Source organism: Corvus moneduloides, chromosome 1 (genome assembly GCF_009650955.1).
Source record: "Corvus moneduloides isolate bCorMon1 chromosome 1, bCorMon1.pri, whole genome shotgun sequence".
NCBI lineage: Eukaryota > Metazoa > Chordata > Aves > Passeriformes > Corvidae > Corvus > Corvus moneduloides.
The window spans coordinates 29,997,108-30,020,304 of NC_045476.1; the positions used below are offsets into that span (position 1 = coordinate 29,997,108).

The 23,197-nt window shown below is 41.7% G+C and overlaps 1 long non-coding RNA gene across 4 annotated transcripts in view; it reads right to left on the bottom strand.

Moving 5' to 3' along the window:
• Nucleotides 1-1,122: 1,122 nt before the first annotated feature.
• The window catches only part of LOC116441744, a 37,194-nt gene continuing 15,119 nt past the window's right edge, over nucleotides 1,123-23,197 (bottom strand). For 2 of the 4 annotated variants that reach the window (XR_004239231.1, XR_004239228.1), the window contains exons 3-4: nucleotides 12,007-12,082; nucleotides 1,123-6,500 (exon numbers count right to left, since the gene is read on the bottom strand). This is a non-coding gene — a long non-coding RNA (uncharacterized LOC116441744). Of the gene's footprint in view, nucleotides 6,501-7,315; nucleotides 7,467-12,006; nucleotides 12,083-23,197 lie in introns of all 4 variants that reach the window. The other 2 variants (XR_004239230.1, XR_004239229.1) reach the window with 2 other exon arrangements.

The following is a 23,197-nucleotide window of genomic DNA, read 5'->3' on the forward strand; positions in this document are numbered from 1 at the left end:
AGCCTTGGGGAGGAGTTGGGGGTGTTGGTTGACGAGAAGCTTGACATAACCCAGCAATGTGTACTTGCAGCCCAGAAATCCAGTTGTGTCCTGGGCTGCATCCAAAGCAGCGTGGCCAGCAGGGCCAGGGAGGGAATTTTGTTCTTCTACTCTTGTGAGACCCCACCTTGAATGCTGCATGGGGCCCCAGCATGAGAAGGACATGGACCTGCTTGAGCACATCCAAAGTAGGGCCACAAAACTCTCAGAGCACTGGAGCATCTCTCCTTTGAAGACAGGCTGAGAAAGCTGAGGTTATTCAGCCTGGAAAAGAGAAGGCTCCAAGGAGACCTTAGAGCACCCTTCCTGTACCTAAAGGGGGCTACAAGAGTGCTGGTGAGAGACTTTTTACAAGGGCCTGTAGTGACAGGACAAGGGGGAATGGGTTTAGATGAGACATAAGGGAGAAATTCTTTACTGTGAGGGTGGTGAGACACTGGAACAGCTTGCGGAGAGAAGCTGTAGATGTCCAATCCCTGGAATTGTTCAAGGCCAGCCTGGATGGGTCTTTGAGTAACCTCATCTAATGGAAGATGTCCCTGCCTGTGTGGGGGATTAGAACTAGGTAATCTTTAAGATCCCTTCCAACCCAAATTACTCTATGATTTTACTCAGGAAATAGAAGAAGACAACAAATAATTTTATGATGGAAAAATTGGAGCTGGAATGATTTGCATAAAAATAGCAATCAGGTAAAAATGGGAAAGAGTATGTGTTTCAGTGGGGGTTAGGTAAAAACAAATTTGTCATCCTCAAAAGAAGAAATTTTTACAGAGAAAGGAAGAGAGAGTCTTGTGGGAAGAATAGGAAATGTAATGGGCTCAGAAATGTTGATGAGAAATGGAGTTTTAGGGAATTAAAACAATACAGGGAAAGGAGGAAGGGGCTTTCATCTCAGAGGCAAAATGGGCTTTCAGAATACAAGGACAGGATATAAATATTGCTGTAGAGACAGGATAATCCAGGGAGCAGAAAGGAGCAAAGACATAAAATGAAGAGCAAAGTAGCAGAGTTCAGAGGAGGATGAGTTTTAGGGGAGAGAACAGGATACACTCCTTCTCAATAGAACTTTTATTCTCTTCCGCCATCCTATTGATACTATTTTCTTGTTATCTCCAGTGTCTGTCCATCTTTCTATTTTTGCCATTTGCTCCATCCATCCATCCATCCATCCATCCATCCATCCATCCTCACTCATGAGGAAGAAGTTCAGAAGGTACCTTCCCTGTGTAATGTTGCCCTCAGGTAGAATTCAGCAGATATTTCAGGCAAATATTCAGCAGGTATTTTGACTTCTGGTAAGTTGTAGATGAAGAACTCTGCTTTCCTATTGGCCAGAGTGTTTTGTTTTACCTCCTGGGAAATGTCTCTGTTTGCTTCTTCAGTTGAGACAGGTGCTTCTTTTCCAAACAATGCTGGATTCTTGAATTCTTTTTTCCAGTGTCTCTTTGCAACATTCACAAAGAGGCTGGAAGTCCTTCTGTGTTGGGGAAACCTCAGCAGTCACTAGGAAGTTCAATAAAAAGAGATCATTTGTGTACAAGGATCAATAAATCTGAATGCAATTGTAGTGAGAGAAAACTGTGTATCATGAAAGAAGGGGGAAAGGCTGAAGCAAACCCCTGAGTGACAATGCCACTTACACTGGAAAACCCTACTACGTCTTTTGCTAGAAAAGCCTTTGCAATGCAAAGTAATCATAACTGACCAAAGTTAATGGAACCTACTGTGACGCTGAAAGGGTTAAAGTTAGACATTATTATTGTTGCTGCAGGAATGGATTTTGCAAGAGTTTATAAAGTTAGCAAGATTCAAGGAGGTCAAGACTCTGACGATCCCAGAGGGACAAATACAGTGCTATTTGCATCCAGTTTTCAGACTGGCTTCTTACTGATCTTGAAAATGGGAACTGGAGTTATTGGGAGCAGTAGGTAAGAGATGTGGGATACTAGGTCTTCTGGGAAGATGCATGGGTAAGTATTTGGTAGCAGCAGGCATTGAATCTTTCAGAAAAATTGTTATACAAATGAAACAGAATGATTTGAAAGAGGTTTGGAAATCCCTAAATCTTTTGTGTGCATATGTGTGAGTCTGGGTTGGTGGTTTGGGGTTTTTTTTTGGTTGGTTGTTTCTTTAACAGCAGAACATTGACAAGAAAAGAGCACAGCTTCATTGTTTAGGGTTTGACAGATACCAACTATGACTATAGCAGAGCCAAAAGAGGCCTTGAAAGAGGATGTGAAAAGTTCACCATAAAGAGACAAAGGTGAAAATCAGAAACTCAAACAAAACATCACAGAAATGAAAGCTGATGCATGCTACAGCTTCTGATACCATGGCAGGAAAAGCTGAGAAACACTGTGACATATCAAGGAAGGAGGTGGGCACTTTGGGGCTACTGGAGAGTATGTGGAGGGTGGAAAGTTCATAGAAGTTGTTACAAGGTAGAAGTCCTAGAAAGTAAAGGCATTCACCCAGGAGATGGATGTTTTGTCAAGTGGTAACTCCTTCAATAGTGAGTTAGAACCGCCATCACTATTTTCCTGCTCACTTGGTAAAATCAGAGAGGGACAAATGTGACTATATAGAGGAGGCACGGGTACTGTCACTGGGATGAGGCCATGGAGTTTGTTGTGGAGTGTTTCCACACAGTGCAGAGAAAAAACTGCCTTTCTGACTTCATTAGAGGGGTAGGATTCAGGTCAGACAATCCTGTCTGGGAAATAATCTATCCATAGCCACTCTTGCATTCAGAATCCACTAACACAGGAATGAATTTATCACACATCACAGTGGATACCCTGCAGATACTCCAAAATGACAGCTCCTGAGAAATGATGGAGAAAAATATAATAATGTCTCCTTGATAATGCCAAAGAAGAACCTCAGGATGCTGCTGAGCTTGGTGGAGATTGAATGGTTGTGGGAAGGCAATGTATGTTGTACTGCCTGACCTAAATCTAGAAACAGGTACAAATTTTTCAACATATTTTTTCCTTCCCATAGGATTTTTATCCCAGAATATTCCAATAGGTTCAAATACAAAATATAATGGCAGAAGTTGTTCAGAAAATGCACAGCAAATGTGATTTTTCATCAAAAAAAGGAATAAACCAGAAGTCACTCTACATGTAGAGAAGAAAAAGCAAGTTGATGTATCACTTTATTAAACTATTTATTAAGCAATTTTAAATTTTAATTCTTGAAAATTGATTCATTAACTATTAACTTATTAATATAGGTTTTGTACAAGAAAAAGGTTTCTTGGGAATTAAAAAATGGGGAATTTAAAAATTGGAAATCAGTCAATGCATTATTCCTGACTAAACCTTTCATCTTTCCATAGGGAAAAGCCTGAGCAGTCTCAGTATTCTTTCTTAGAGCAAGAATTTTTTTCAAGATGAAGTAGTTCCAGTAAAGTCTGAAGCTTGTGAAGAAGAAAATCAGGTAACAGATGGAAAAATACTTGCGTGTGCTTACACTTGAAGTTAAAATCAGAAAGGAAATAAAATGTTCTCCTGCACCTAAGCCTCATTGCCTAATAAAAAGTAAGCAAAATCCATCTGCTGATAATGGGAGGCTGAGCCAGATTCAGAATAGGTGTTTGTAAGTCAAATGAAATGGGAGATGAAATTAGTGAATGAAAAGTCTCTACAGCAGCACAGATGTGTACGAAATACCTGGCTCTGCCCGGCTTATGTAGCACTTCTGTGTGCTCCAAGGAGGTGAGTGTGGGATTGTCAGTACCTACCTGAGTTTCAGGTTGGTTTTATGGATTATCTGATTTGTGTCTAGATCTATCATCAGCATGCATTTGTTTGACTGTAGTTGGCCAAAATGTATATGTTAACGAGGAGTGCCCTTCAAAAATATTGACAACAGCTATTGTGTGACATTTTTGAGGAATTTTTTAAGATGTATGGGGAAGTGATTGTGTTCCCTAGTGGCCCGTCCTACTGCGGTTCTTAAGTCCATCCACCAGCCAAGGCAGAAAAGTATTAGAGGCTTTGATCTACTCAAAGTCTGCTGCAGGCATGACAGAAGAGCACCCTCCTTCATCAATGCCCTGAAGCAACAGCAATTTGATGTGGAAGTTTTCTTCCAGATGACAAATGTTGACTGAATAGAGCAGTGGGATTTGGCAATGGAATATTTTTTAAGTAATTGGGAGCATCAGAAGATGTTTAATAATATGCAGTTTTGCAGGTTATGTATAATGTGAAAACCTGACAAATTGCCATGACAGCTTTGTCACAGAAACTGTATGCTTTCATATGGAAATGGTGACAGAAGTGATGCGTGAGTTTTAAGTAATCAGTGGATGAGATGGTATTGGGGGCAGGGAGACAATTTGGCAACCCAAAAGGGAAAATGTTACAAAGTGGAGGGAAAGAGAGAGATTAGGGATGCTAGAGAGGATGTCAGCCTGGGACCTCTGTGCTGGAGGGACTGGTGGGAGGAGAAGCAGAAAGCAAGGGCCCAGAAGCAGAGGTTATGGGTGGGCATTAATAGTTCTCAGTGGGAGGACATAGAAGAAGGCTTAAAAGCTGTTCAGAATGCGATTAGCAAGACATCCAGTCAAGAAGCATTAAACAGCTGCTAGGAGCATTGTGTGCCAGGCCAATTCACATGAACAGGTTGCTGCACGTTATGCAGCACATTACTCAGTCCCATGGTTACAAGCAGGATATAGAGAAGCCCAACATGGAGGCAGGGAGGGGCATTTGGGTCCATAAACCACAGGATGCTGAGACCAGGTGAAACAATTAACATGAATAGAGGGAGGAAAAATGAGTCCTTGGTGGTCCACCCTATCCAGGAGGAAGGTGGGCCCAAGGACTCATCACCGTGCCAGTGCCAGTGCCGGATACTCTGCATGTTTGCAGACGCTGTGGAAGTGCGTCCAGGCTGTGTTGTACAGGTCAAGTCCATCACAGATACGAGCAGAAATGCGCCGTGGAGTTTGGGAAGCCCTGGATACCTTGTATCCAGAGAGGGGTGGTACCTGGACACCTTGTATCCAGAGAGGGGTGGTACCTGGACGTGGTACTCTAAGGGGCTGGAGAGTGCCTTGCTGGCAAGTGATTTACCTTGGTGAAGAGGCCCCAGTGGCATCTGGTGGAGGCAGGGTGATGCCTGAGCTGCAGGGGTTGAAGAAGGCAAGAACAAGGTAACCTGCGTGTCCAACGTGTGGCATAAGCCTGCTGACATGGCTGCTGGGGGTTTTCTTTAGCAATCCAACAAGTAACACAGGTGACAGACAGAGTCCTTGGTCCCAAGGCCCACAGCGCTCAGCTGTTGACCTTTTGCTATGGCTGCTCTGGAAGCTGCAAGTCAGCAGAACTGAGTTCTCCCTCATCTCTGGTAGGATGTGACGATGTAATGAGCAGATTGCTAAAGCACTTGATAGCCTAAGCAGTCTACATCTCCACAGAGATGCAGATTTGCTAGGAAATTCTTGGTTAGAGCTACCCTACACATGTTCAGAGTATCTACTGTGTGCAGTCCCTTAGTGAGCTTTTTCTAATAAAATGACATCATAATATTGTTGGTTATTCTCATGCACAAAGCTGAAGGCTCAGAAGAAAACTTGAAAAAAATGTATGGAAAGCTGATATCTTGAATCCCCTGAAAGGATTTGGAAGTTCCAAACCACTGAGTATTATTGTGAGAGCTTGTTGGACAGTTATGAACAAACATGAATGAATATCAGCAAGGTTTCAGAAGACTGATGTACAGAGAGAAAGTGGATCATAGAGGTGGGGATGCAGAAAAGATAGAAAACTGAGGAGGAGCACTTGGAAAATTAGCTGAAGACTGATGCAAACTAGCCAGGATTTTTAATTAACAAAAAAGAACAGAAAAAATTAGGAAAATTAGGGATTTAAAGAAAGTAGGTATTGTTACTATAAAGAAGGGCTGAGATGTTAAGGAGGTATCGATTACAGAGGGAATCCCTGGGACTGATCCCAGAGAACTGTGCTCTGGCTCTCAGCTTGTACTTTTGGGTTACTTTACATAATCAATTAAAATGTTACCCATAACTCATTTACACAGTGAACTTTACTCCAAAGTCTACTTCTGCTCTTGAAATAGCAACCTGCAGTCCTGCCAAAGCATAGTTTCTTTTCTCAGGCCAAGTTCACCCAAGTTAGTCCTCCAGTTGCAGCTGGCTGTTTCATCTCCAAAGAAGCTCAGCAGGGCAGTATGTGCTTATTCTGCCTCAGCACCCTCCTGTCCTGTAACTGCAACATCCACACCTTAGTGCATCAGGACAGTGCTACAGAAAACACTGCTGGGAGAGCATTTGGAGAGAAATATACATAGAGAAGCTTTATCAGCCTTGGGTCTCCTCCATGCTGTTTGTCTCACATGTTCCAAGGGGAAAGAGTGCCTCAGGATAACTTCTTTGCTCCTCTGGGAGAGGCAGAAACTGTGTTGTGACTCCTTGGTGGTTCACCCTTTAATGGAAAAAACATGACCTGGTCAGTCAAAAATCTGACCAACGCTAAGTAAGTTCTGTCTGTACACTAGCGGCCAACAGAGAAGGAACCAAGGCAAATGTAACGGTTCAGGGTATGTTTCTTACCCTGGCAGCATGGACTTATCTGCTTTTCCTGGCTTTATGGCTCTGAGAAATAAATTCCAGGCCACTCTTCATTTCTATTTTATGTTATTTGTGTGAAGACTCTCTCTGGAGTCTTGTAGTAGCTTAACAGATGGAGCCAGGGCAGAGATTCATACTGTGATGCTTATTTATTAATACAGCTTTTCCTGAGACAGGGAAAAAATATGTTTTTGTAGGAAACCTTTTCCCCTTTCCTGGAATGGAAAAAGAATGACATCTGGACCTCTACTGTTCAGCTGTGCTTGGGATACATATTTTCCCCAGATATGTATTTCTGAATCTCATGACAATCTGGTTGCTCAGAAGTAGCTCCAGTAGCCAGTTTCTCTCTCCCACAGAAAGCAGTTTGAATAAAAAAGCAGTTTTGTTCTATGTCAGTGTCCTGGTTCTTTTTTGATCTCAAGAAACTGCTGCTCTTGTTTATCTATCCAAAAAATATAGAAAAACACAGAAGAGTAAAAAATCTATCAGGCGCAGTTTTTGCTCAATGGGTGCAAATTTGACTGTTGTCTGTGAGAAAGGGGTTTGAAGTAGTAGGAGAATGATTTAGATAGGCAAGAAATTAAAATTATGATTTTTATTTCTCAATGTCTGTTTTAATAGAGGCAGAACAAAGGAACATTGCTGCAAGAGCCACTGTGAACTCACCCTTCCACTCATCAGTCCCTGTGAAAAAGATGAAAATGTCTTCTTTGGCTCTTTTTTCCCCAGGCAACCAACCCTTCTCCTTCTGACTGGTATTCTGCATCAGTGAGGTTTAAAATAAGCCAGAGAGGTAAAGGCCCACAGTCAGGGGACACTGAAAGGATGGGGAATAGGGAATGAGGGACAACACAGAGGCTGCATTTATGGGTAAAATCAGATGAAAGGCAAACCTGGAAATTTTTAATATTTTGCCCCCCTTGGGGCCCAATTTACCAGCTTGGTACCACTGTAGAAAGAAAATGATTAATCAGGGCATGGTATCTAACAGATCCCATGGAGCACAAATCCTGGGCTAATGATAGTACTAGCGGCTTGACTTTGCAAAGATCGGCAATGACCATTTTAACAGCCCCCAAAATTTTTGGCCTGTGGAATGGTAGAATTTTGGCATTCAATGCCAGGTGTACTAGCAGGCTTCAGACACAGAACAGCTCTCACTGCCTTAAGCTTTGCATCCTCAGTTCAGACTATGGGCCAGCATGACTCTGGATCTCCTCTTAAGCCTGTGGGAATTCAGATCCTGATGCAAAAAAACCCATAACAACCTATAACAAACCAATTTTAGGGCCAGCAGATGACATTTATTGAAATGACATGTAGAAAACAAAGGTGCTGCAGTGTGGGAGCCCAGCTGTCTCCATCTGACTGCAATTTATAGCTGAGATTAATGGAAATCTTTTCATTACTGCTAAAAACTGGTGACCAGTTCTGCTCTGTTAGTTGTTTCAGCCAGACATTGTGCATACACACAGAGCAGACTGCTCCTTGGATTGGTGCTGACTTCAGATGCTACTTAAAAGACCCTCTTGCCCCAGTTTGAGTGTTCTTTTCCATTTTTGTTCTGGGGAGAAGGGAAGGGGAATCAGGGGAACTGCACAATGACGGAAAACCAGCAGCTTCTCCTCTTTCCTATCACATGCAACATTTCACAGGTGCATTTTTTCTTCTCTCAGTGTGTTCAACAGCTGAGTCTCCAAAGTAGTCAGAAAACATTTTTGAAAAGCCAACTGTATGCGAAGAAGTGCTGAGGTATTTCCTTGTTTTCATCTATGTAATGCTGTATTTCAAAGTGTGGCAAAGTGTTTTGAAACCATCAGTGGTCTAGAAAATCTGTGAGGCTAATACTGGGCTGAGGAGAGAATCAGAACACCATCCTGAATGCCAGGGAATCATGTAAGTGTCCATAGCTTTCTTTGCACCTCCAAAGATGCCAGGCAGGGTAGTGCTGATCTCAGTGGCGTCTCTCTGTGTTCCTCTGTGAGACAGCCAAAGCACAAGTCTTGACCTCTCAGCTGAGTAAAGTGTCATTTGGAATATCTCAGATCAGTATGTGAAGCCTTCACTAGTCTGTGCAGCTGGAGATTTGCTTCTACCTGTCTCAACCTGTGCCCTTTCCTGGTATTAGTAAAGGTGATCCTGGACGCCTTACAGTGGTGAGATGTATTTCTGCAGGTTTTAAACTAAATACTCTTGACCTTATCAGCAGGATAGCGCTTTCTCTGTTATTTAGGGCCCTGCAGGAAAACAGCATAACTCAGAGGAGGAAGGGACATGCATAATGCTAATCATAAATGATTCTGGCCAAAAGAACAGATCTGGTGAGTTAATCTTTGAAGAACGCAAGAAGATCTCTGTTGAGACCATAGGAAGATTGAAAGAGCAGCAGGCTTACTGAGGCCTGACCTAGCCCTGCATCAGATCTCTCCAGGAAACTGTGCCACAGCTGCAGGAAGGTGGGGAGAACTGGTGGATGTACCATCCCAGAAATACATTGGATGATCCGGAACAATCTGTGAGGACAAAGGTCATTGGTAAGAGATGTAGTGAGGAAAAGCCAACAGCACACCAATTATTTTTCCTCCTTTCATGCATGGCAGCATCTCATTGTAATTGCTTATGCTACAGGAAAATATTCTAATATTGTGGGTGTGCAGCATCGAAAAAGCTGATGGTATTGATGACAAACAGAATCGGTGTAGAAAAAAGTGGCTTTGGGAAGAGGAACAATGTGTATCCTGTGCCTACGCTCAGCAACGTAAATTTTCTCTGAAAGCCTGGAATAATTCCATGCACAGCACCCTTAAATTATATTACAATAATTTTCTCCTCTTTTCTGAGATAACCCTAACCATAACCCTAACCCTAAACCTAAACCCTAACCCTAACCATACAAGAACCCTAACCCTAACCTAACCCTAACCTAACCCCAACCCTAACCCTAACCCAGAAACCTTTCTTGCTTCAGGGCATTGGGACAGGCTCCCTATAGATTGGACACACAAATTCATTGTTAACCATACGTCTGCCAGAGCTCATGCATGGAAGTTGCTCTTGGTTGTGCCTGGCTTTCCACTGTTTCACGTTAGGAGGGTTGATAGAGGAGGAGTGCGTGCCCACAGCAAGCTGAGGACCATGATGCAAAGCAGCCTGGCAATTCATGTGGCAGCACTCTTGTAAGACTTCCACTGACCTCCAAGCACCATCACAAAACATGGTTCCCTAGGTGCTTTTTAATCATATTTTTGGAAAAAAACCTAATGCTTTTATTAGGTTTTAACAAGTATCGGTTTTGTTTTCTATCAACACAAACCTAAGGATGAAATCAACCAAAAGCAACCAAAAGTTTTTTAAGGGCCTCCTTAATTATTTCCATCGACTTTAAAAACAAGCCAGAAAACAAAATAGAGTCAGGGCCTAAAATGAGGAAAGTTGTGAGAAATAGCACTTACTTTATTGCATATTCTGTGAGTATTCTTTACAGGAAAAAAAAGAGGAAATAAAGTACCAACTCACCTGATCAATACAAACTGTTAAAACTGCACTATTTTCCTCTTTCAGCCCCTTTGTAAGGCAATTATTTTCTTCACTTTCACAGCTGATTTCCTTACCTAAGCTATCTTTTGGATTCTTCTATATAACAGCAAGATAAAAATATCCCAATACTCAAAATTGTTGTAGAGCATGATTTTGCGTTGAATAACATGTAACTGAACAGCCTCTAAACCTCCCCTGTCTTCATCTAAGATTTTTGCTGAGCTGAAGGTGTCATTATTGGCTGGAATTGCCCAGTGTCAAATTCAAGTTGTTCTATGAGCAGCAGAGTTAATGAAGGCTGCTTTGCCACAATGTTTGTGCCTTTGGTTCCTTAATTCCCTTTTCTGTATGGAAAGTTCCTTGTAAAACGTTTCCCACAGGATAGACCCAGTGGGCTGTGATCTTTAGTTTCTCTAGCCCACTGCTTTTCTACAAAACTTGTAGGACTCCAGATAGGTATGAAGCGATTTCCTCTCCTTTTCAAATGTGATTGAAATGGGTCAATGACCTCCAAAAGCCTTGGGGTTGCCAGGAAACCCTTGGCAGTGGCTCCTCCCCAGACATCATCCCCAGACTAGCGTGCTCCTTATCAAATCAACACTACTGTTGGTGCAAAGTGCTCTCCTGGCACCACCTGAGATGTATTCTGCTTGGGCAGAGAGCTGGGTATGCCCTGACATTTGCCTGATGACCAATTATTTGTGTCCTAAATAACAGTGTGGGTTTTAATTCTTATCAGCAAGGATGACATAGGATGACACATTTATTAGCTCAGATTCACTTTTTTTTTCTTCCTAATACAGAATTAAAATTATGTGCAGTGTTAAAGCTGCTGTCACAAATTTAGCAGATGTGAGTTTCAGTATGAAGAAGATCTGAGTTTTAAATTCATCTAAAAACATGAGCAGTATGTTAATTTGGGAAAAATACCAGCTGACTGGAAATAACAAAAATAAGAAGGGAAAATTAATCTACTGGATAATTTAGGGTTTAGGGTTTTTTCAGCTAGAGAGAATTAACATGTTTTGAATTTATTTTTCTGGGTTTTGATGCTTTTAGGAAGACTTGCCAGGAGCTCTTCGTTTGAGGAAGCACAAGCAGCTGCCCTTTCATTTCTTCTATTTGTGAATATTGAAGGATTACTCAGAGAAATCGTGTAGCTGCCAATGTCATGGCCAGCGAAAGGGCTGCTGGGTCCTTCTGTGGCCTCAGGCACGAGGAACACCTGCAGATTTTGGAGCAGGAGAAGGGGACTGTATTGATCTGATGGGAGCAGCGAAGACCTTATCTCACGTAAGGTTAGCACAGTGGTGCTTGGCTTCTTCAGGTTCGGTTTTAGGATCCAGCTGTGAAGCAGTTGGCTGAGGTTTTAAATAGCAGCCTGATGCAGTCCTGGCTTCTTTAGCAGCCTAGCACCTGGCTGCAGCAAAGGAAAAGGGAATTTGGCCACATCACTTATATGTCGCTGGTATACACTGAACTCATTTACAGCCAGAGGAGAAATTCTGCTTAAAGGGGCTGAGACAGAAGATGGTGGACTTCATATGATTTGACTGAAGCAGAAAATATTTTTTTTTAATGATAGAGCTTTTTATAAACAAGAGCACTTGTAGGTCCCCTGGGACTTTGAAGATCAATATCTACAATCCTTTCTATTGGAGGCCACCTGAGAAGAAGTTTGAAATGCATTGACCAGGTGATAAATACAAGGCAAGCAGAGATATGAGGCACATAGAAATGATCAGTTTACAGGATGCAGAAATCCAAACATTTCTCTTAAAGTTAGAATAAAAGGAAATACTTAATTCTCCAGTCCCTACCTCAGCTTTCCTGTCCGGGAATAAATCCCAGGTCTTCCCAGAAGTCAGGAGCGAGCTGCTGCCAGGGGTGAGGAGGCTGCAGAGGCAGACGTGAAAACATGGACACTGAGCTTTGCTAGTACTGGAAGGGCTGAGCAATGTAAAATGTTCATAAACAGAAAATCACCGTGTTAGGCCTGACTTCTGCCAGGCATCAGAGCTGCGGTAGGAAAAAAATTTTGCTAAACTTCTCCCTTGGATGGTTAACTCTGAGCCACACATATGACAGGTAAACCATGGGGTTATAGATCATGTAAGCATGCCAGCTAAATCTTCAGTGCCATCCTGGAAAATAGAGCTCTGAAGACCACAATGAAGAAAGGAGCAATGTGTGCTGTAATCAATATCCTGAAGACCAAACTATACAGTATTTTTGCTGTAATTGTGTTGGTGGGGGGCAATCGTGTTTACAAATAGAAACTATCATGCTGTTGAAATTATTTTCTACTATGTATGCTACCTAGATGCTACACTTATCAGAATTTTTTCCTCAAAAATAACCCTCTCTAAAGATTTTATCCTAACTTTGAAAATAGTGGTTCAGGCTGATGCCTGAGATGGCCATGTAAAAACAGAGACTAGACAAGAATAAGGGAATAAAGGTAGGCATTTATTTGAAAGGCCTTCAAAGGTCCACCCTGAGCAGTGAAAAGACTACACCCAAGATGGACCCTGGGTCACGAGTTCTTCACACTTTTATAAGTTTGGTCCATTTGCGTATCAGGATCAATCCTCCAATTACAACCCCAGTTAGTGACGTAGCTACCCCAGATTTGCCCTCCTCTTCAGAGGCCATAGTTTAGATATTTTGGGGCCTAGGACAATCTAGGTGTCCTTGGAGAGCAAACCTAGGGAGGGTTTTTTTATGTCTACCCAGCATGAGACAACAGTAACAGGCCACAAGAAACTTCAGAATTACACACTAGGCAGTACAGGATTTGAAAAATATAAAAATTAAAACCTAAGGCATCAAGGCCAGGGGTAAGTTTGTGCTGGAGAGGTGGGGTCTACTGCTGCTTTGGCATCATGCCTGTCTCTGTGCAAGCACACTCAAGCCAGTGAGAGTGCATCTCAGCAATGGCAGAGGGAACCTCACTGGTGGGGAGCAAGGCATGGGAAATGATACAGGACATTCTGCTTGCATCTGCTCAGCTGGCACATACAAACAAACAGGGCTCTCTGCTTGCACTATGAAGACCTTGACAGAAACCATAATGCTCCTCCTATTTTGCACTGGAATTACAACTGAATTGTGCCTGTGAGTTGAACATATTTACGTACTAAAAATATACGAATCCTTTTTATTTTAAGGTTCTTGACTTCCCATGCTGCTTCCTTCTTTGTCTTATCCATTTTCTTTAATTCTCACTTTATTTTTGCCTCTCCATACTTTTGCAGGTACTTTCTTTCTAGTGTGCTTTCTATCACAACTTCCAGAACAGATTTCACCAGTATCATTCCCCTTTCTCTATTTTAGATGATAAAAAATTAAGTCATTTTTCACATAGTGTTCCCATTTGAGACCTGCAGTAGAAAGCAGCAATGAGAAGCTACTCAACCCTCAGGGAAGGTCCTGGTAAGAGTCCATGACCAACTACTGTGCTGGAGACACTTGCCATGTTCTCTGAAGATGTTTTATTTTGGACAGTATTTTCACTTGGTAGCAGCATGCTATTTTGATATTATTTCAAGCTTGTCTTGTTGCATCATGTAACAGCAGCAAAAATATTTTTCAACCATTTAGAAACTACCAAAGGTTATAATAATGATGGATCTATGCCCCCAAACATAAATCCAGATCTTAATCATTCAAATACTTACCTTAGTAGTGTGAAATTTATCAAAGAAAGGTTTTCCTTCTGTATATTTTAATTCAAGCTGTGGATTTAAATATACTTTGTAATTAATTACAAAAATTCTGTAAGATTTTCTTTGAGCCTTATGGTCTCCTTAGTATAACATACCTAATTAACAACCAATTGTAGGATGAAAGTAAGCTCCCTTGTGCACAAGTTCATTTGGAAGCAGAGTCTGATCTGCTACATTTTCATCTTATTGACAAAAGAATCACCAAGAGTCAGGTTGCTCTTGCATCACGGAGTGTACCTGTTATGCTGGCAGCAAAAGGAAACATGTTAGTTGTAAATGGAGATGTTACCTGAGAAACTGCTAACATAATAAATATGGAACTTTGTGTCACCATTTATGAAATTATTTATCTAAAGTTGTTTGTTCCTTGTGGTTCCTAAAAGAAAACACAACATTTTGTATTAAACAATTTAGGTAGAAATCCTCGAGAAGCGAACTTCCAAGCATTTGGATTGATTGGCATTGGTCCTTTTGAAGTTAAATCTGGCAGGATGGGGAGAGAGCGGAGTTTTGAAAAGTTCATCTGACATCACATATTGTCAGTATAGAAACTGAGGGCTTTACTTCACCTGCTTTTATTGAGTTAAAAAGATGATTAAAAGAAAAAAAGAAAAAGAAAAAACATTGCTTAAAAGCAATGCTTGTAAGCATGAAATGCTTATATGATTATCCCTCTAGTCATAATGTAATAATAGGATTGGTTACTAGAAATACTTTATCTTTTAATGCAAGCAAAACACCTGTCAAATTCTTTTAGCATCTTATACAAACACTCATGAAATTTTCAATAGGAAGACAAGGAGAATGAAGAGGATAGGAAAATACATATGTAATGTAGGTAGGGTTTGTATTACAGTGGGAGAAGCTGGAAGGATAGGAGGTGACGTGGGAATATTCGATATTTGGGGTTAGAGAGAGGCAGGTTTTGAATGTGGTGTGATTATAACTGATTGATTAAAAGCTGTGAGTGTGGACCTGACATGCTGATAGAGGAAAACCCTCTTACAGAAGATGCAGACAAAGAAAGATGTGCTATTTGGAGTTGAAAATGTAGGTTTCTCAAGCTACAGACACGTTTTTGTCAACAACAGTGATTTTGGAGTGGAACGAAGTATAATAATGAAGGACAATATTTGATGTGCCTGCTACAGCTTTTAGCAGAGTAATCCAAGATTAATGTCTCAAACAACTTGAAACTGGAATCAGTACTGACAAGCTTACCAAACTGCTTGCCAGCAGCCAGGTGGGGCTTTTTATTATTTTATTGGTTTTTTTTAAGGAAGATGACATTTGGAGTTTGGACTAAAATACTTGGAATTGGGAGACAATTAAGTGTCCTGTATAGAAAAGGAAGCTGTCACTGACAGAAGGTGGGGAGACAGCTCTGACTGAGGCTATACACAGAAGGCTTCAACACTGAAATGTCACTGGCTTCATGAAGGGCTCAGCAAGAAGCTTTCAAATAAAAAAAAAGTCAGTTTGGATATGGGTCAGGATATTCTAAGGGCTCGAGAATAACGGGAGAAGCCATGTTTTTTAGGAATTAGAGCTTCACACTTAGGAGCTTTGATAGCACTTTTAGGAAAAGCTTCAGTGTAGAGCAGCTGGCCCAAGTTCGGGATTGACCCTGTTTACCACTCAGCCAAGACACGAAAGTAGAGATGCTTGACAGAAAAGTGTTTCTTGGCTAAAGGTACAGCATTGCTCCCTGGAGCCATATGTGTATAAAGAGGGACAATATGCCTGTGTGTCATTAACAGGAGGATTCACAGTGTGGTGTTGAAAATGGAGGCAGATGTAGGAACAGCAAAGCTCTTGACTTTCAAGGATCCAGAAGGCAGTGGACAAAGGCTCTAGATCAAGCTTAAAGTAAATGAGCATGGTTTTACAACATCAGAGCACAAAGCAAAGCTGAAGCAGACTTCCTGTTAGGGAAACGTGTCCAAAGGTATTTAGAGGTAAAGGTAATGAGTTAGAAATTGGTTTCAAACAAATATGCTGGACATGAGGAACATTGAAAAGAAAAATGCTGAGCTGTATTTAGTGCAGCCACATACAGATAAACTAATTTCTGAGTTCCTCAAACCTGAGTTTGAGGTATACGTGCTGCAAAAGTCTGGCAAAAAGCATTTGGATAAATTGTAAAAGCGGAGCATAATTTCATCTGTGGTATTTATGAAAAGGACTGCACTGATTGCAGGTACTCCAAAGAGTGACGGCGTCTTAAGGTGCTGTGGGTGCAATAAAGCCACTGTAAATCCCAGCTGAAATGAATCAATATCTTCTTCCTAAATCCCTTCATTTGCAGAACTTGGTGACTGGGCAGAGTTTACTAAACTCTGCTCACTTTGTGTGTCTTCAGAGTGAGGATTGGAACTAGAACTGAATACAATTCTAACAGTGAACATACATGAGAGACTATTTCAGTGTGAGCCATTACCCCAGAGCATAGTCAGTGCATTTGCTCATATCTAAGAGTAATGGATTCATGACTTCCAGTATAACACTGCTGCTTGGTGTTTAATGGCATAGGAGTAAAGAAAGAGTATGACTTTTATAAAATTGAGATGGAAGTCCTGTGTTTTGCCTCACCTCAGGAAAATATAGTGTGTGTGGATGAAAAAGGAAAATACAACATTTGAAGAAGCAGTGCTGTTGCAGGGGAGAATAAGCAATTGTACCAGGTGCTGGATGTTGGATATTCTTTCTGGCCAGAAATGGCACATATTATAAAGGAAGTTCTCCTGTAAAATTAGCTGAAGCAGTATCAGTTATGAGTTGCCAGTACAGTCGCTTTTGCTTTAAGATTTACAACCTACCTTTGAAGTGTGACAGATATTTGTACAGTAGGGGATATTTAAATTGGCCTCACATCGGATAACAAAGTACAGCCTCTGAGAAGGGCGTTATACAAAGGCAATAGGGAATCCACCAGTAGCAGAGGCTGTTCCAGCAAAGAGATCCTTATACAGGGAGAAAGGGTTTGATTCACTACAAGTAGACTTAGAAAAAGACTCAAGGTGAAAATGGCAAATAGCAAAGAAGAAGAAAAAAGACTCATAGTCTGGATCTCCCCTCGTTTTGCTGCATAGAGCAGACAGTGCTTATACATGACTGAAGGGAGGGAGAGAGAGGTAGTAGAAAGCCAGTACGATAGAGCAGATATTGGGATGGGTGACATATTTAGAAGTAGAGGAAAGGACAGATAAGAAAGAGGCAGTCTAATAATTGCCTACAGATAAAACCAGAGGATAGTTAGAGAATATGCACACTGATGTTATTGAAAAATGGTCAAAAGCTTTCATAAGGTGCAAGAGGGAACCAGGATGTGGCACTGGGAAGTGATAAGCATGAAGAGATGAGAAGGCATGTTCTAAATCATTGTGGGAGCCAGAGAAAGCAGCCTCATGCTTATCACATCTCCCAGCACAGCTCCACAGATTTCTATGCTTAGCACAGGCACATTGGGCAGGCAGGTTGGAAATACATCCCCTCTCCTTCCTAGGGAAGGCCTTACAGTGCATGGAAGTGCAGGTGGGATACGGATGGGTGTCTTGAAAGGGGAAACATGGCCAGCCACTCTGCCAGGCAGTGCCATGCAAGAGGGGGTGGGCTTGGGCCCTTCCTAAGGGTGGCTGTGCAACCTGGCATTTCCCAAAAGCTGCAGCTGTGTTCACATAATGTGGATGCAAGGAGGATTTGAACATAGACATTGTGAGTCTATCTTTCATTTTAGATGCAGAACTAGATGAAGAGAGGGATACTTGAGAGTAATGGCCTCAATAAAAAAGCAATAATAAGCAGTGAACAAGCAGTTTCTCCTCTGACCAAGTGCCCCACAGTAGTTCTGTACAGCTAACCTGAGGGGTTTTGCAGGCAGTAATGTTTTCTTGGGAGAGGATCACCATCAACTGCTGTGTTAAGCCCAGGACAGCTTGCTCTGCCCTTGCATTTTGGCAGCAGCCTTTCTGCTAGATGAATGATTTGCAGAGCAGCTTTGTGGACTGGATTTGTGAGGATGATCTGGTTTAAAAAAAAAAAAATAGCTGAGGGGAAAAAGAAAGTTATTTTTAACCCAAACCAGTTCATTATTCATGCTTAACGGGAGAGCTTCACCAAGTCAGGAAGGCACATGCAGGCGGGAAGCATGCTGCAGAGTGGGGCTGTGGGGCCTGGGTTTTAGCCACTGCTGTGAGCTCAGCTTCTGCAAACATGGCAGCTTTCACCCTGCTCCAGGGCTTTTACAACTTACTGTTCTGAAATAGAACTTGAAAAGGCAAGTTTAAGGTTGCTGCTTTTCCAGGAAAAGTACCCCCACTTTTAATTTTTAAGACTGTTAGGTTGGTAAAAGATAAATTCTCTTTCTCTCTTCCTTCCTTCCTTCCTTCCTTCTTTCCTTTCTTTCTTTTTCTTTCTTTCTTTCTTTCTTTCCTTTCTTTCTTTTCTTTCTTTCTTTCTTTCTTTCTTTCTTTCTTTCTTTCCCTTCTTTCTTTTTCTTTCTTTCTTTCTTTCTTTCTTTCCTTTCTTTCTTTCTTTCTTTCTTTCTTTCTTTCTTTCTTTCTTTCTTTCTTTCTTTCTTTCTTTCTTTCTTTCTTTCTTTTTCTTTCTTTCTTTCTTTCTTTCTTTCTTTCTTTCTTTCTTTCTTTCTTTCTTTCTTTCTTTCTTTCTTTCTTTCTTTCTTTCTTTCTTTCTTTCTTTCTTTCTTTCTTTCTTTCTTTCTTTCTTTCTTTCTTTCTTTTCCTTCCTTCCTTCCTTCCTTCCTTCCCTTCCCTTCCCTTCCCTTCCCTTCCCTTCCCTTCCCTTCCCTTCCCTTCCCTTCCCTTCCCTTCCCTTCCCTTCCCTTCCCTTCCCTTCCCTTCCCTTCCCTTCCCTTCCCTTCCCTTCCCTTCCCTTCCCTTCCCTTCCCTTCCCTTCCCTTCCCTTCCCTTCCCTTCCCTTCCCTTCCCTTCCCTTCCCTTCCCTTCCCTTCCCTTCCCTTCCCTTCCCTTCCCTTCCCTTCCCTTCCCTTCCCTTCCCTTCCCTTCCCTTCCCTTCCCTTCCCTTCCCTTCCCTTCCCTTCCCTTCCCTTCCCTTCCCTTCCCTTCCCTTCCCTTCCCTTCCCTTCCCTTCCCTTCCCTTCCTTCTCTTCTTCCTTTCCTCTTCCTCTCGCTTTCTCTCCTTCTCACTCTCTCTCCTTCTCACTCTCCTTCTTTCTCCCTTTCTCTCTTTCTCTGAGGGAGGCCATTGTAGCAGTAGAAGGTGATGGCTTTCTGCATTCTGACCCTCTGGGCAGCTGCCTGGGGGAGGCTGGGCTCAAGGCTTATAGGGTGAACAAGAGAAAGATCAGGCAAAAATAAAATCCTGACTTTGAAATCAATAATAATCCCATTTCTTTATAATTGAGGGTGTCACCATGGTGCTAAACCATCTCTTTGTAGCAGTGCCATGACCAAGCACAACAGAGACAGTGCCCAGCTCGGAAGGAAACAATGAAAACTATGGGTTTGCTACCACAAAGGCATTAACCAAGGCAGGCTGAGGCACATCTTGACTATGGCCAGTCATCCTTCTGCCCATGGATGCCTTTTGTAGGAGCTGAGAAAGCGGCCCATCTTTCTCAAGCCTTGCCGTAATTCCTGAATTACATAAATTACTTTCTCCTCTTCTTTTCTTGTTTTCTTTTATCCTGGGAGATTACTGAACTGAGAGTCTGCCTTCTTATAATGAGGCCAGAGTACATTGGAATTATCTGTGGGCATCAGTTAATAAATAGCAGAATAAAAGGCAAAGAGCTGGCTGGGGGTGATTCGTGTCAGAGCAGCACAGGGCAGCAGCCCTTTTCTGGAGCAGCGCAAGACGAGCAGGGGCAGGAGGGTGCAGCTCTTCTGTGTGCCTACTGCAATTAAACTAAATTGCCCGACTCTGTTATCCTCCCCCCGCCTCAAAAAGCTAGAGGATAAATTGCTGTCAGGATGTGGCTACTAATGAGACTGAGCTGCACAGTGTCCCCTCTGCTGTGCTGGAGGAGGGTGAAGTGAGAGAGAGTGGGTGCATCAATGTGGACAACGAAATCTCACAACTAAGGGAAAGCCATCAGTTCTGATTTATTACTTGAGTAGCTGTAGCAAGCCATTAAACAGTTAACACTCATCATCTCAGGAGGAGATAGGAACAATGTAAACAAAAGCATTATTTACTTGGTATTCCTTTTTTTATTATTAGTTTAGTGCAGAACTTGTAAGATCGCTTATCCGTAAGGTTGCCCAACACTTTCCTTTGGGAAAAGCTGTTTTCAATTGCTTCTAGCAATTCTTAACCATTTAGAGTGTAATTTTCCACACCAGATACTTGGCTCAGACCAAGTAGGTTTGGAAAATTTCCAGGACATTGTGGTTTGCGGGGGTTTTGTCCTTTTTTTTTTTTTTTGAGGCATTACCTGGGGAACATACATTCTTTTGTCCATGCTAAGATTTAAACTTTTAAAATGTGTTGAAGTGGGAAGGCAATATTTGCTGTCCCATGGTGATCTGCCAAGATTCAGCAATATTATAAAACTACGGAAAAAGGTATTAAAAAAATCAGAACTGAGCATTGTCCTTCTCCTGCCAGCTCAAGGGTAATGGGGTGTTGTGCTCCGAGAGTAATTGAGCAAATAATTATGTGCTGTTTGTTTGCTGAGTCTGCAGTTCAGTGTTCAGGACAAAGCTTGAGGATTTCTGTGTTTCTACATGTGTTCGTGTGGCAAAAGTGAGATCAGCTTATTAGATTCATCTCCCAATGCAGTGAGGAAATACTTTCCTTTGAATAAGGACTGCAGGATTTGGCCTTTGAGTGTGTAACTTAAACCTCTCTCTCTCTAATACAGAATTGTATTTATTTTTGACAGACGTGGGGCAGGAAATAAAAAATGGGAATCACCTTTCACTCTTGCAGAAGAACACAGCAATTAGGCAAAAATAATAATTCCTATACAACATCAAATGTCCAGGTATTCTTCTAGTTGCAATCTTGTGACGTTAGCAATGCAAGTAAAATCTTGTGTTTTCTTCTGTTTGGATCAAGGAACCTAGAAACAGTGACAGTCTATTTATTTTTTTATGGTTGCTGAATCTCTATTAAGAGGCATTATTCATGGTGTTTGATTTTTTTGCCTTTATATCCTCACATCCCCATGGTTACTGTTTGATTAAACTTTGATCAAAGAAAAGACAAATTATGTTGTTAGTTATTTGACCCTGTGTAGAAAGGGCTCTGTGGGTAAATAAGTTAATTCTAATTCATACAGGCACAAATTCTGAAATATTTTTCAAGTAGAATTCCCACTCTTAGAGGAAAAAATAAAGTCATTTTTAGCAGACTATGCATGATATGGTCTTTTATTTTGCTCCTGGTAAAAACTTGTCATTACTTGTTTGTTCATCTTTTGACTAGATCAGACTGCTTGAAAAAAGAAAGAATACTCTAAGGCTGAAAAAACACCCTTGCATTCAATGTTAGTGACATTAGGCAATCGATGCTTGATTAGAAAATCAAAGCCATTTTCTTTTCATTCTTTGAAAATATTTGCCTGTTTGCATCTGTTCACACTGAACATCAAAGGTGGGATAGGTTGGTTACGTCCCTGCGATGCTGAGCGACGTCAGTGTGCTAGAACAGAGAGACGTGACCCCCTGACAACAATGGGGCATGTGAGCAGCCCTGCACCCTTCATGTATCCATATGTATGTAGTGTATATGGGGCATCTCAGATTGGAGCAACTAATAAATGCTCAGCTGTATTTGAGCATCAGCAGCACCTTTTTTCTGATCCATGAGGAGCCAGCTCAGGTTCAGGGCATGCTTCTTTCAAGGCTTGATTGAGCAGCAGTGCATGTGTCCAACAGCACCAAGTACATGGTCTGGGAGAGATGCCCGGGGGTTTGGCCTCTGAGGCGACCTGTTTGAGTGTTTGACTGTGCTTTTAGCAGTACATCTTACAGTGGGACACAGCTGGCTTTTTTCTGTACAGGGATGAGTGGGGCAGTTTCAGGCCAGCCTGAGGTGTATTGGCCTAGGGAGTGACAGAGGGATTGTGTGTAGTTTAACAGGCAAATGTAGCTGGAGACAGGCTGTAGAGTTCAGTGTGGGAGTCGAGACAAGTTTGGTTTGAGAAGCCTGGGATATTCATCACAGTATTTGCACTGGCAAGAGAAGAGGAAACTCCTGTAAGAGTAAGGAGTATGGGACCTCATTACAGCCAACACTGTAAGCACAGGGCTGTGCCAAGCTCGGTGAAAAAGAGGGATTCTCATTTGTTTTATGGTGCTTGAGGCAGCTGGAAAGAAGTGTTAAAATTGGTTAAAACCAGGAAGCTGGCACTCAGAAAAAATAGAAAGAAGAAATTGAGGTAAATGCTTCTACTGTGACAAAATTAGTCACAGTCAGGAGGATTGCTTGAAATATAAAGTAATCCTGGAATAAGCATCACCAGCACTTAGGGAAAAGTCCTTCAAAAAAATGTGTGAAAATGGGACAGAGACAGAAAGTAAGGTCTTGCTTAAGCTGAGGCAGCTAATAAACTTGATAGCAACCTGGCTAGAGCTTGGAGCCATGAAATGCGCAGGAGTTTTGGAGTCTTACTTATACACTTAGATTAATGTGACAATACTAAGAGAACTAGAAACAAACAACCTATTTATCTGCAAGGGGAAAGAGTGACTGGGGATTTTAAATCTGCTTAAAAAAAGGAAATTGCACTAGAACTGTAGGCCTGTGTCAAGTGAGCAAGAACATTTGACAGACAAACAGTTGATCTGGACTTCATTAAAAGTGAAAAATGTACAAGATAGAAATGCACTTGAGAACCATATGGTTTGTGGCAAGTTATGATAGCTCCCTTGCTCCTTACATAAGTCAAGAAACAAATGCTTTATTCACTTTTACATAACAAGCCGAGATTCATTAATCATCTCCTCTAACAACAATAGGAGACAAAAGTATCTTGGAGGTGTCTCGGATGAATTATAGTTGAAATTTCAGTGAATTCAAACACAAGAAAGTTGTTAAGATATGATTTTGATATGGACAGATGACTCTTGATCTTTCTCCTTTGCTCCTCTGTCCAGATCAGCTATGGATTATCTCCCAGGGATGATGGACAATGGCATTTAATTTCTTAAGAACTAATTTATGGGGTGACTCAAAAAATTAATCAGGCAGGGGCCAAGCCCTCTAGCACCTTCAAACCATTAATTTTTTACACCATGTGGGAAATGGCATCCAGTTGTTCACACGATGAATTCCTCTTTTCATGCAACCAGATGTG